This window comes from Neofelis nebulosa, chromosome 18 (assembly GCF_028018385.1).
Source record: "Neofelis nebulosa isolate mNeoNeb1 chromosome 18, mNeoNeb1.pri, whole genome shotgun sequence".
Classification (NCBI taxonomy): domain Eukaryota; kingdom Metazoa; phylum Chordata; class Mammalia; order Carnivora; family Felidae; genus Neofelis; species Neofelis nebulosa.
The window spans coordinates 6,491,141-6,504,263 of record NC_080799.1 but is presented as its reverse complement, the minus strand read 5'-3'; the positions used below and the strand labels follow the sequence as shown (position 1 = coordinate 6,504,263).

Below are 13,123 nucleotides of genomic sequence, written 5' to 3'. Positions count from 1 at the left end.
TAATTTGTTTTTTAAAAAAATATTTATTTATTTTTGGCAGAGCGCGAGCAGGGGAGGAGCAGAGAAAGAGGGAAACACAGAATCCAAAGCTGGCTCCGAGCTGTCAGCACAGAGCCCAACACAGGGCTTGAACCCACAGACCGTGAGATCATGACCTGAGACAAAGTCGGTCGCGAAATCGTCTGAGCCACCCAGGCACCACTAGAGTGACCACCTTTTTAGAGAGCCAACCCTGGACACAGTCCTACCAGATGAATAACATAGTATGTTGAATAATGAATTATTATACATATCTGTGTTATTGCTGTCACATAAAAATATGAAGATAGGTATTTATCTGAAATTATGTTATTCAGAATTTACTTTTCTGTTACATGAATGCTATTTAAACAAAGCAACATAGGACTAGTTAACAGTGGCAATTAGTTGTAATTGATAGTAGGACTAATCTTTGATAGGATTCTATGTTTAGTAAAGAAAAATAAATTAACAGTTTAAAAAAAAACACTCTTTGAGGTACTGTGTGAAATCCTGCCTTTAAGTCTTGATTTTCATGGGCCAAAACATTAGAGAGAGGGGGGGGAGAGAGAGAGAGAGAGGGACAGGGTGTTTGTTTTACCAGTATCATACGAGTTGTTTGACCAGGGACAAATTAGATAACTCCTCTGTATGTTACTTTCCATGCATGTAAAATGAAGAGATTAGTACCATGAATTTTATAGGGTTGTTCTGAGTAGTAGTACCCCCTTATCCTCTGTTTTGTTCTCCTCATTTTCAGCTCCCTGAGTCAATCATGGTCCAGAAACAGACGATCCTTCTGACATATCCTGAGAAGGTGGATAGTAGCCTAACGCTACCTCACAATGCCTACATAATACCCCTCACTTTACCTCATCATAGAAGCATTTTATCATCTCACATCATCACAAGAAGAAGGGTGAGTACAGTACAATGAGATATTTTTAGAGAGACCACATTCACATGACTCTTATTACTTATTCTAATTGCCCTATTTTATTGTTGTTAATCTCTTACCATACCTAATTTACAAGTGAAGCTTTATCATAGATATGTATGTATAGGAAAAAACACAGTATATATAAGGTTTGGTACCATCCACACCTTTCAGGCATCACCTGAGGGTCTTAGAACGTATCTCCCCACAGGTAAGGGGGAAATACAGATAAAGGGGGGGCCACTTTCTGCTTGTTCTCTACTGTATTGAGTGAGTTAATATATGTAAGGTGCTTATAACAATGCCTGGCCACAGTAAATGTTCCTAAAGCATTAGGGAGAAAAACCTTCAGTATTCTAAACATCTTTAGATGAACACATATTCATTGACTCAGTGTTGTAGCAGTTTGAACTTCCAAGAGACAAGAGAATCAGGAAATACAATGAAATTCATTCATTCAGTTAATATTCGTTGAGGGCTTATAATGTGCCAGGCACTGTTTATTTCAAACATTACACATTAAAACATTATTCAAAGTATTTAAGGCTTGGTCCAGGCAAAGGGCAGCTGATCTCATACAGGAAAAACCAGTTGAGCTTTTGAAAAATTATGCTGTGCTAAAGGAAGGACATTGGAGACTTGGAAGACTCAAATTCAGGAGTAGTTTCCCCTCTCAGGATATTTACTGACAGCTGAAGCTACATGGATCAGGAGGCCAAAGAACTATACTAAAATACTGGGAAAGGAACAGAAGAATTTTCAATGTCCCAGTGCTTGAGACAGACACTACTACAGTGACGAGATTACTAACTGTAGGTCTTACAAGCAGTAGTTTCTATTGCTATTCTTTAAGCTCACTGATCCTTGCACATATTGTTGTTGTTTTTATCTCTAGAAGTTTTTTTCTTTTTATTACCTTGTATTTTTCTGTTATTACATTTATGTTCTTTTAAGTCTTTGAGCATATTCATAATTATTTTAAAGTCCTTGTCTCCCAACTCCATAATGTCTGTCATTTCTGGATCTCTTTCTATTGACTGATTATTTTCCTGGTTTTGGATTACATTTTCCTGCTTCTTTACATACCTATTAATTTTTTATTGGATGCTAGACATTATAAATTTTACACTGAGTGTCAGAGTTTGTTTTCCTTTTTTAAAAAAAAAATGTTTATTTATTTTTGAGAGAGGGAGAGACAGAGCATGAGCCAGGGCGGGGCAGAGAGAGAGGGAGACACAGAATCCAAAGCAGGCTCCAGGCTCCAAGCTGTCAGCACAGAGCCCGATGTGGGGCTTGAACCCACGAACCATGATATCATGACCTGAGACGAAGTTGGATGCCTAACTGACTGAGCCACCCAGCACCCCTGTTGTTTTCCTTTAAAACCATTGGAACCATATGATACAGAAATCCATCTTCTGTAAATACCCTAAAGAAATTAAATCAGTGGTTCAAACAGATATTTGTATACCCATGTTCATAATAGCTTTATTCACAACAGCCAAAAGGCAGAAGCAAGCCAAGTTTCCTGGGCAGAGGAGTGGATAAGCAAATTGTGGTGTATCCATACAATGGAATATTTTTCAGCCTTAAATAGGAAGAAAATGCTGACAAATGCTACAACATGGGAAAACCTTGAGGACATTATGCTAAGTTAAAAAGGCCTGACACGCAAGGACAAACATTGTATGATTCCACTTTTGTGAAGTACCTAGAGTAGTCAAACTCATAGAGACAGATAGTAGAAGGGCTGAGGGGAGGGGGAAATGGAGAGTTGATGTTTAATGGGGACAGAGTTTCAGCTTGGGAAGAAGGACAGTGGTGATAGTTGCAGACAATGTGAATGTACTTAATGCCACTTAAAAATGATTGAAAAGCTAGGGGCACCTGAGTGGCTGAGTCAGTTGAGTGCCTGACTCTTGATTTCAGCTCAGGTCATGAGCCCAGGACCGTGGGATCAAGCCCTGCATCAGGCTCTGTGCTGAACGTGGAGCCTGCTTGGGATTCTCTCTCTCCCTCTGCCCTTCTCCCCTGCTCTCACTCTCTCTCTATATATATAAAATAAATTTTAAAATGGAAAAAAAATTTTATTTTTAAAAGTGATTAAAAATTTAAATGTTATATATATTTTACAAGAATAAAAATATATTTTTTTCCTTTAAGACAGTTCAAATTATTTTCTGATCAGCTTGACTCTTTCAAGGTTTGTTTTGAAGCTTTGTAAAGATGAGTCACCCCCAAAAGAGTGTGACTTTGGCCTGAAAGTTTGAGCAAATCTTGATGTCCCCTAAGGCTAGTTACTGTACTTCTAGGAGTTCTGCTGAATGCCTCAGGTCAGAGTCCTCAGATTTCAACGTGAACATCTCCCAGCTCTGTGTGAACGCGGAGAACTATTCAGCTTACTGTTTCCTGTTCGTTCTTTGCCTGGCATTGATTCTATTAAGAACAGACTCAAGAGGACGCTTTATGGAAATTTCTAGAGATTTTCTCTGTGTAGCTTCTGGCTTCCTAGGATTCTGCCACCCAAACCCAGCTGCCTCTGCCTCCTTGAACTCAAATGTCTGTCTCCTCATCTTAGAGAACCTGCTATGGTCTGTATGGACTCTTCCTCCCCTGCACTGTCATAAAAGGTGCCTTTTTCGCAAGGATCACAGGTCTGTACTGCCTGTTGTCTCCGGTCTGAAAAAATTTTTCATATGTTGTCTAGTTTTTTTTTTAATGTTTATTTATTTTTGAGAGAGAGAGAGCACGCATGAGTGGGGGAGGGGTGGAAAGAGAGGGGGACAGAGAATCCCAAGCAGGGGGACAGAGAATCCCAATGCAGTCAGCACAGAGCCCAACATGGGGCTTGAACTCATGAACCATCAGACTATGACCTGAGCCAAAGTTGGACACTCAACCGACTGAGCCACCCAGGTAGGTGCTCCTGTTCTCTCTAGTTTTATAGTTTTTTACATGAATTCAGTAAGTCCACTCTTACTAACTACATCATGGCCAGAAGAGGAAACTCTGTATAGTTTTAACATGCATTTATTTTCCTTCACATGTGCTTAAAATTTTCAGTATTTAAATTATTAAAAAGAAGCAACAGGCCCCAAATGGAATCACTTGAGTTAAACCTGATGCCCACGGGCTGGGTCTATGGACCCAGAGGGGGTCCCACAGGACCTGGCTGCGTGTAGGATGGAAATCGAGCATGAGCCAGCAGGAAGTGAGAGCAGAGTTTATAGAAGGTGTAGAGAGAGTGCAGATATAGATAGTGTCCGGGCTACTCAGAAAGAAAAGGAGGGAGTCTCGTCTTTGTTTGGGGTCTGGGATTTTTACTGAGGACAGGGATCTGGTGCACGTGTCCCCTCAGGTATCCAGGAACTGGTTAGAGCAAAGACAAGGGCCCAGGTGTTATTCCTTGGAACAAAGGGGCCTTGGCATTAAGATGTCTAGTGCCATGGTCCAGAATGTGCGTAGGATGGCTGTGGTGTCTAAATGAGGTATCTATCTGGTCAGATGGGGACCTCCAAATGTGGGGCGAAGATCAGGTGGAAGCCAATGGTGCAGGTGGTGAAAGAATTCACCTGAGGCAGAACAAAGACAATAGAAGTTTATGGAATACACCGCAAGGGAGCAGCAGGCAGGTTATGTCTGCCATGAGGCAGTGGGTGGGGGCTGTTTTTAAAGCAGGAAGGTGAGGAGTTATGGCGATATATGGAATTTTCCCGTTTTTGGTAACTGTGCCTGGTTGTAAGTAACCCATTGGTCAGTTAGGGCCTATGGATATTTTGGGTCACCCAGTGGGCCTGTCTCTATTCAGCCAGGGAATCACTGTGGGCCCTTTCCACACCCCATCACTCAAGCCCATTTGCCTAAAAGCAGCCACTACAATGGCTTCCTCTGGTCATTCTCACCTGATCTTTGCTTAGATGTTAAATAAATTCATTAATTCCTTGTCTCTTACAAGGAGGACAATCTAGGGGCACCTGGGTGGCTCGGTGGGTTGAACGTCTGACTTGATTTCAGCTCAGGTCATGATCTCACGGTTGGCAGGATCGAGCCCTGAGTCCTGGCTGTGCGCTAACAGCGCAGAGCCTGCTTGGGATTCTCTCTCTCCCTCTCTCTGCCCCTTGCCCCACCCCCTCATAAATAAAGAAAGAAAGAAAGAAAGAAAGAAAGAAAGAAAGAAAGAAAGAAAGAAAGAAAGAAAGAAAGAAAGAAAGAAAGAAAGAAAGACATAAATAAATAAAATTTTAAAAATCCAAGGAGGACATTCTTAGTCATGTGTAGAGTGGGGTGGGGGCACAGGTCCTAATAAGAATAGAAGCAGAAAAAGGAGCAAAAAACCATATTTCTATGGAGTCCTTCAGTTTCCCTATCTCAAACCCATGACACCATGCCAAGATTTAATACCTGACATGATTACAGTTTCGACCTTCCCTAGGTATGTAATCCTAACTGGTCAGTCCGGAATTTTTTGGTCAGCACCACTGAGGCAATGCTCCTAATGGCTCTACTGTCCCCCAAAGGAAGGTTACCTTGCCAGATGATTTATTTTTCTATCTATGACTTCCTTGTTGTACACTCTCTCTGCCTTTTTAAAAAACCTTTCCTGCTGGGGGCTTCTGGGTGGCTCAGTCAGTTAAGTGCCTCACTTCAACTCAGGTCATGATCTTGCGGTCCATGAGTTTGAGCCCTGCGTCGGGCTCTGTGCTGACAGCTCAGAGCCTGGAGTCTGCTTTGGATTCTCTGTCTCCTTATCTCTCTGACCCTCCCCTGCTTTCTCTCTGTCTCTCAAAAATAAATAAATGTTAAAAAAAGTAAAATAAATAAAAACACAAACCTTTCCTTCTGTAGCCCTCTGGAGTTCCATTCTAGGGCTGGATGGGATGCTACCTGATTCATGAATCATTCAATAAAGCCAATTCAGTCTTTAAATTTATTCCACTGCATTTCTTCTTACAGTTTCATTTGAATTTTGTGACTGAACTATGATTGTACGTGAATATTTTCCTCTTGGTGTATAGACGTTGTATTTTGGATTTTGTGACATAATTAGAAATATTTCTCTATTCCCAAATTAAAAATGAATTCACTATGATTTTGGTTTCTTCTTCTTCCTCTCCACACCCTCCTCATCCTTCCCCTCCTCATTGTTCTCCCCTTATACTTCTTTTTTTTTTAAGTTTATTTATTTATTTTGAGAGAGAGCATATGAACACATGCAAGCGGGGGAGGGGCAGAGAGAGGGAGAGAGAATCCCAAGGAGGCTCCACACTGACAGAGCAGATCCTGATGCGGGATCAAACTCATGATCCTTGAGATCATGACTTGAGCCTGAGATCATGACCTGAGCCAAAATCAAGAGTAGGATGCTTAACCAACTGAGCCACCCAGGTGACCCTGCTTATTTATTTTTTTACATGAGTTCTAGAATTCATAAATACAGCTGGAGGGGAAAAAAACTACTTATACTGGTATCATGCTAACATTGTAAATTAACTTAGGGATGTTTATATCCTAGTTCTCCTCCTCCATTAGGTCCTTGGATGAGCCTTGGGACCTCCGTTTTCCTGCCTGTCTCTTGTGTTGGTAGGACTTGTGTCCCTGTTTCTGCCTTTTGCTTCCATTCTTATTCATCTCTAGGACTAGGCAGAACACACTGTGTCTAGCTTTAAACCAAGTTCTCTGGGGTTCTGACTCCCTTATGTGGTTCCTGCCAGCCACTTCCTGTCTATGCTGGCATATACATTATGTTATTTCTCTTGTGAAATCTGAAAGAATCTCATTTCATTATGTGCAACTTTGACAAAAGCCTCATCCAGACTCTCTCCCATCCCTCAGACTGGACCCTCCTGGTATGAGGTGACAGAAAATACATCAGTCTGTGTCCGCCAGTTCCTGGCACTGTAAAGCCCCTGTAATTCCCTGAGTGATAATAGCATCAGGAGCATCTCTTATTCTAATATTTGTTTTTGACCTCATCCCTGACACAGGACTTTTAAAACCCTTGTAGATTCCTGGGGGCCCTGGGTGGTTCAGTCGGTTAAACATGTGACTCTTGATTTTGGCTCAGGTCATGATCTCATGGTTCATGGATTCAAGCCCCACGTTGGGCTCTACACTGACAGCATAGAGCCTGGGTGGGATTCTCTCTCTCCCTCTGTCTCTGCCCCTCCCCTGCTCGCACACTCTGTCTCTCTCAAAATAAACCTAAAAAAAAAGTTTTTTTTAAACCCCTATAAATTCCTAATGGTAAAACCACTGGGAGCATCTTTTGATCTACTGAGGTGACTCTGGGTGGGTTCTTAGGTGCCTTCTGGATGGGCCACGGTCACCAGGAAGACCAAGGCCATGATGAGAAACTTGGAATTTTCAGTCCTGCCCCTCACTTCTCCAGAGAGGGCAGAGGGCCTAGAAATGGAGTTAATAATTGATCATACCTGTGTGAGGAAGCCCCCATAAAACCCCAATAGTATGGATTTGGGAGCTTCCAAATTGGTGAATACATCCACACCAGCAGCATTGTGACATATCCCAACTCCATGGGGACAGAAGCTTCTGTGCTCTGGACCCTCCCAGACCTCACCCTGTGTATCTACCTCTTCGTCTGGCTATTTATCTGTATCCTTTATCGTATATATGTTTAAATGTTTTATTTACTTTTGAGAGAGAGAGTGCCAGTAGGGGAAGGGCTGAGAGAGGGGGACAGAGGATCGGAAGTGGGCTCCACGCTAATGGCAGCAAGCCCGGTATGAGGCTCAAACTCAAGAACCACGAGATCATGACCTGAGCTGATGTCAGACACTCAACCAACTGAGCTACCCAGGTGCCCCTATCATATTTTTTTAATAAACTGGTAAATGTAAGGAGTGCTTCCCTGAATTCTGTGAGCTGTTCTAACAAACTAAACAAACCAGAGGAGGAAGTTGTGGGAACTTCTAGTTTGTAGCCAAATTGGACAGAAGTTGTGGGTAACCTGGGGACCTACTACTTGTGACTGGCATTGAAAGTAGGGTGAGGGCAAATAAATAAGTACACTTAAAAAAAAACAACAACAACTATGTTCCTCCTTCTCACCATTCATAGCCCCAGGACTCTCAATCTTTCCTGGAATTAGAGGGCAAAAATGGAGCTTAACTGGGATAAACAGAGATTCTACTTTATCTATTTTCTCTCTCTTTTTTTAAGAAACTTTTTTTAAAGTTTATTTATTTTAGGGGCGCCTGGGTGGCGCAGTCGGTTAAGCGTCCGACTTCAGCCAGGTCACGATCTCGCGGTCCGTGAGTTCGAGCCCCGCGTCAGGCTCTGGGCTGATGGCTCGGAGCCTGGAGCCTGTTTCCGATTCTGTGTCTCCCTCTCTCTCTGCCCCTCCCCCGTTCATGCTCTGTCTCTCTCTGTCCCAAAAATAAATAAAAAATGTTGAAAAAAAAAAAATTAAAAAAAAAAAAAAAAAAGTTTATTTATTTTGACAGAGAGAGAGAGAGAGCACAAGTGGGGGAGGGTCAGAGAGAAGTAGAGACAGAATCCCAAGCAGACTGTGCAATATCAGTGCAGAGCCCGATGAGGAGCTCGAACTCACAAACGGTGAGACCATGACCTCAGCCGAGATCAAGACTCGGATGCTTAACTAACTGTGCCAGCCAGGCGCCCCATTATTTTCTCTTTAATGTATGAAATCACCCACACTGAAGACATGTCTGGATCCAAAACACAGTCTGCCAAGTTAAAGTGTGTTATTAAGGAAAATACATTATTTGAGGAATATCCAATAGAACTGCATGAGACAGGTCAATAATTCTATACCATGAAGCTTTCTTTTTTTAATTTCTTTTTTTTTAATTTTTTTTAACGTTTTATTTATTGTTGAGACAGGGAGAGACAGAGCATGAACAGGGGAGGGTCAGAGAGAGGGAGACACAGAATCTGAAACAGGCTCCAGGCTCTCAGCTGTCAGCACAGAGCCCGACGCGGGGCTTGAACTCATGGATGGAGAGATCATGACCTGAGCCAAAGTCAGCCGCTCAACCGACTGAGCCACCCAGGCGCCCCTACCATGAAGTTTTCTTAGCAATGAAAATCCAGTATGGACTAGAGGCTATGGCCTTACCTAGATTGATAGTCATTTGTGCTATGTATCTTTTTTTTTTTTTTTTTAAGTAGGCTCCATGCCCATTGTGGTGCTTGAACTCGCGACCCTGGGATCAAGAGTCAGATGCTCCACCGACTGAACCAGCCAGGAGCCCCTGTCCTATGTATTTTTCCACACACTCGGTCATCATATTTTTACAAATTGACACTTTTAAGTGTCCATGGGAACATTCTCTTATGCCTCATGTAGTGGCCATGAGGACATGCCTTGTGAACCTTTGCTACAGGGAACAATTGGCTGAGGTCCTAACTGCCTCAACACATGCCTCCCAGGCGCTGCTCCCTGGCACTGAGTGTGTGTGGACCCTTTAGCAGACCATCCCTTGAAGGTATGGGACTCTTCTTCAGCTGACATTGGCTCGAGATTCCCCGAGGACTTTGCTGAATTTTCCTTAAACTGCAGGGCAGCATCATGCTTCCACTGACCATTCCCCTCTCCTTCCCATGGGGTAGTCTTGCATCTTGGGCTCTCGCCAGCTTTAAAAACTCCCACCTTATTTCCTTTCTCACAGGCGTGTCTCCTGATAAAATCTTGCATGTTTCATCACATCTTGGCATCTGCTTCTTGGAGGACCTGGACTAACATCACAGAAAGAGCAATTTTCCAAAAGCCCACACTCGCAAAAGGAAAAGTCTAAGCTATTTCATGTACCGTTAGGCTGTTCTCTACTCTGTGGGGAGACTGAAAGCTGAATCATGTCTATTTCCACATAATAAGAGGAACTCTTGGTCCTGGATGATGGAATTATTCCCCTAGTTTCACCCCCTTTCACCTCGGGCACCATCAAGCCAGTGCATAGCAGGGAAGACTATTTACTGACTCCTGTCCTTCCAGGAGTAGTATATTGTTGAATTTGACGGACCAGAAGAGGGAACTGGCTTACTTGCTACCATCATGAGAATTCAGGTTAATTTTGCTATTACAATCCCATCATCACACTCTTGCAAACCAGGGGATAAGAGCAGCCAATGAGTATGCTGGAAAGAACAGATACTGTCTCCTAATATTGAGTAATCTCTTTGAAGCCTGATTGTTTAGTTTCTCACTCGCCAGAGTTAGACGGCTCTGTCCTTTGCACATGCCCCATTTTTAGAGGGCCTACTTCCATTACCCCAAGAACTCAGGTCTTAAAGAATATGGGCAATGTTATAGACAGCAGTGTTAGGTACTGTAAGTCTGCACCAACGCACTCATGAACTGTTTTGTAGATGCTCCGTTTGTGTGCCAAATTTGACCTCTCCGGTGTCCATGCTAATTAGTCTTGACCAGGCCACTTAGATCCAAAATCCTCTTTCCAAGATGTTTTATGTTGCAATTCTTCATCTCAGGGTCATGAGTTCAAGCTCCACATTGGGCGTGGAGATTACTTAAACAAATAAATAAACTTTAAAAAAATGTCTTTATGAACATGTTCTCTTTGTACCTGAGAGGATGCATTTGATTAGGGATTCTGAGAAGCCTGGGATTATGATTTTGGATCTAAAGATGCCGATAATCTGGGACAAGTTAACTTCATTTTCCTGGACGTTGCTTCTAATTCATATCTTCCCCCTTATATCACTCACTGGGAGTCTCTCATAGATGTGGGGAAACCTCATGTTGTTAAGAAACATCACAATGACCTTTGAGGTCAATACCCTGAGCAGTTCCTTGTTGTATTCTATGTTCTCCCAGGACTTGGAGGTGGGAGTGATAATTAGGAATTTCTTATAGGCTCCCACTTTGTCCAGCTCAGTGATCAACAGAGAGCTACCCTGGATTCCCAAATCATCATCTTGAGTCACAATGCCCACTCAGATCCATTTAAAGTAGGGTCATTCCCTGGGCCCAGGATTGGTCACTAGTGTCCTCTGCAGAAAAGGAGTCTCATTACTGAGACAGACTCCAGTGGGTACATAACTGACCCAGAAAGTGAACACATCTTTTTCATAAATCAGAAGCGAATCCTGACAGAAGCGTATAGAAGGAATACTGAAACCTATCCTTACATTTAAAGTTTTGACATGTATGATGATGTTTCTATACCAAATCGTAACATACATGTAAATTGTTCTCTCCAGTTTATTTACTTTCTAAATAAAGGTGGGGCAATTCTCAGCCCTTGGAAATAATTTCTCCCTAAACTCCTGGGCAGAGGAGGCAATGTAATCTAGGTTCAACTAGAGCAGACCTCTTAGAGTTTAATTCCCAACATTAAAGGCAAACGTATCCCTGATACTAAGGAACAGACGGTTCTTTTGTTTGGCTACTTTCTGTATTTAATTTAAATACACATTTAAAGTAAACAAATCTAGGGGCGCCTGGGTAGCTCAGTCAGTTGAGTGTCCAACTCTTGATTTCAGCTCAGGTCATGGTCCCAGAGTCAAGGGATCGAAACCCTCCTCAGGCTCTGTGCTGGGCATGGAGCCTGCTTGAGATTCTCTTTGTCTCTCTCTCTCTCTCTCTCTTTCTCTCTCCCATTATCTCTCTCTCCCTCTCCTGCTGCCCCTCTCCCCTGCTAGCACTCTCTAAAATAAAGTAAAACCAAAATAAACAAATCTAAAAAGAAAATAATAAAGTAAATAAATCTTATTTTGTATTCTTGATAGTCCAGGGATGGACTAACCAATTTACAGAGAAATTACAGTTTAAGAAAAAACCAGAGCATTTATGAAATGACTAAAATAGCTTCAGAGCAGCTAACACAGCTTTGCATTAAAAGTCATCTCTTGATTCAAACTACATGATTGGAATCGATAGATTTCCCCATTGTTTCTATTGCGCTATAGCAATGCCTTTGCCCCTTGACGATCAGACATGTAGCTGATGTGGTTCCACATCCCTCAGATTGTATCCCTTCCTCCCATAGACCTGCCTAAGAGGAAAGCGGTGGTCATAATCAGGAGTGCAGAGGGAGGGCATTTCCAGGGCTGTTGTAGTTTCTCACAAGATCTAAACCAGTGAGGGTAGGTGCACGTGATGTTGAAGCCGAAACAATTATTATGATTATGATTTTATAAATTTGGAACAGCTACATCCCCAGAAATTCTGGGCAACTGGTGTTCTACCATATAATATTTCACCATTGTCATCTCTGTGCTTAGGAAAAAGAAAAAAACTCATTAGATAACCAAGCCCCCCAAATAAAGTCCCTATTTTTTTTAATGTTTATTTTTGAGAGAGACAGAGCATGAGCAGGAGAGGGGTAGAGAGAGAGGGAAACTCAGAATCTGAAGCAGGTTCCAGGCTCCCAGCTGTCAGCACAAAGCCCAATGCAGGGCTTGAACTCATGAACTGTGAGATCATGACCTGAGCTGAAGTCGGACGCTCAACCGACTGAACCACCCCGGTGCCTCTAAAGTCCCTATTTCTTATCCTAATGTCCAGGATCCTCTCAGTATGAATCATGCCTTTTCTGTCAAAATCCAGTCAAACCAGTTATCTTATTATTTCCCAAATATTCTATTTACTGTGAAAATACACCTTAGGTGGAGGATAGGTTCTGAATTTAGATGGTGAGATGAATCAAATGACTTCACAAGTATTCCTGTAAAATCCTTTACCTTATCCAAAATATGTGATTTTGCATGAACACTTGTACACAGCAAATATGTATATATGTAAAATATATGCAGTAATGTACAGTATATCATTCTCGAGGGGGACTATACTCAAATCATTTAAGTTATTTACTACTCAGCTCTTTTCAGCAAATACATGAAGATTCTAGGCTCTAGCTAGCTTGAACATCTTCTGTTCATCAATATCTTGTTCTCTTGTAGAACAGTTTAATTATTTCCTTGAACTTCGTTTTGGTGTTTTCCCATGGCTCTCAGTTAATTCCCATGAGTCTCAAAACTTTTCATTTCTTCCTTGAAACTGTGAACAAAGTTATCACCAGCCACTTTTCTGGTTATCTGAATGATGCATTTTATTTCTTCAGCAATGGTTGAGAATCCCTTAAAATCATTCATGTATTTTTATTTTTTTTTCTTGAGGGAGAGCGCAAGTGGGGGAAGAGGAGGGGAGAGAGAGAGAGAGAGAGAGAG

The 13,123-nt window shown here is 42.1% G+C and overlaps 1 protein-coding gene across 4 annotated transcripts in view; it reads left to right on the top strand.

Moving 5' to 3' along the window:
* ATP5MF (ATP synthase membrane subunit f) overlaps window positions 1–13,123 on the top strand; it is a 57,957-nt gene that overhangs the window by 431 nt on the left and 44,403 nt on the right. For 3 of the 4 annotated variants that reach the window (XM_058710829.1, XM_058710828.1, XM_058710823.1), the window contains exons 2-3: window positions 41–263; window positions 779–937. The gene's annotated coding sequence lies outside the window, so the exon portion shown is untranslated. The remainder of the gene's footprint in view (window positions 1–40; window positions 264–778; window positions 938–13,123) is intronic. The other variant, XM_058710825.1, reaches the window with a different exon arrangement.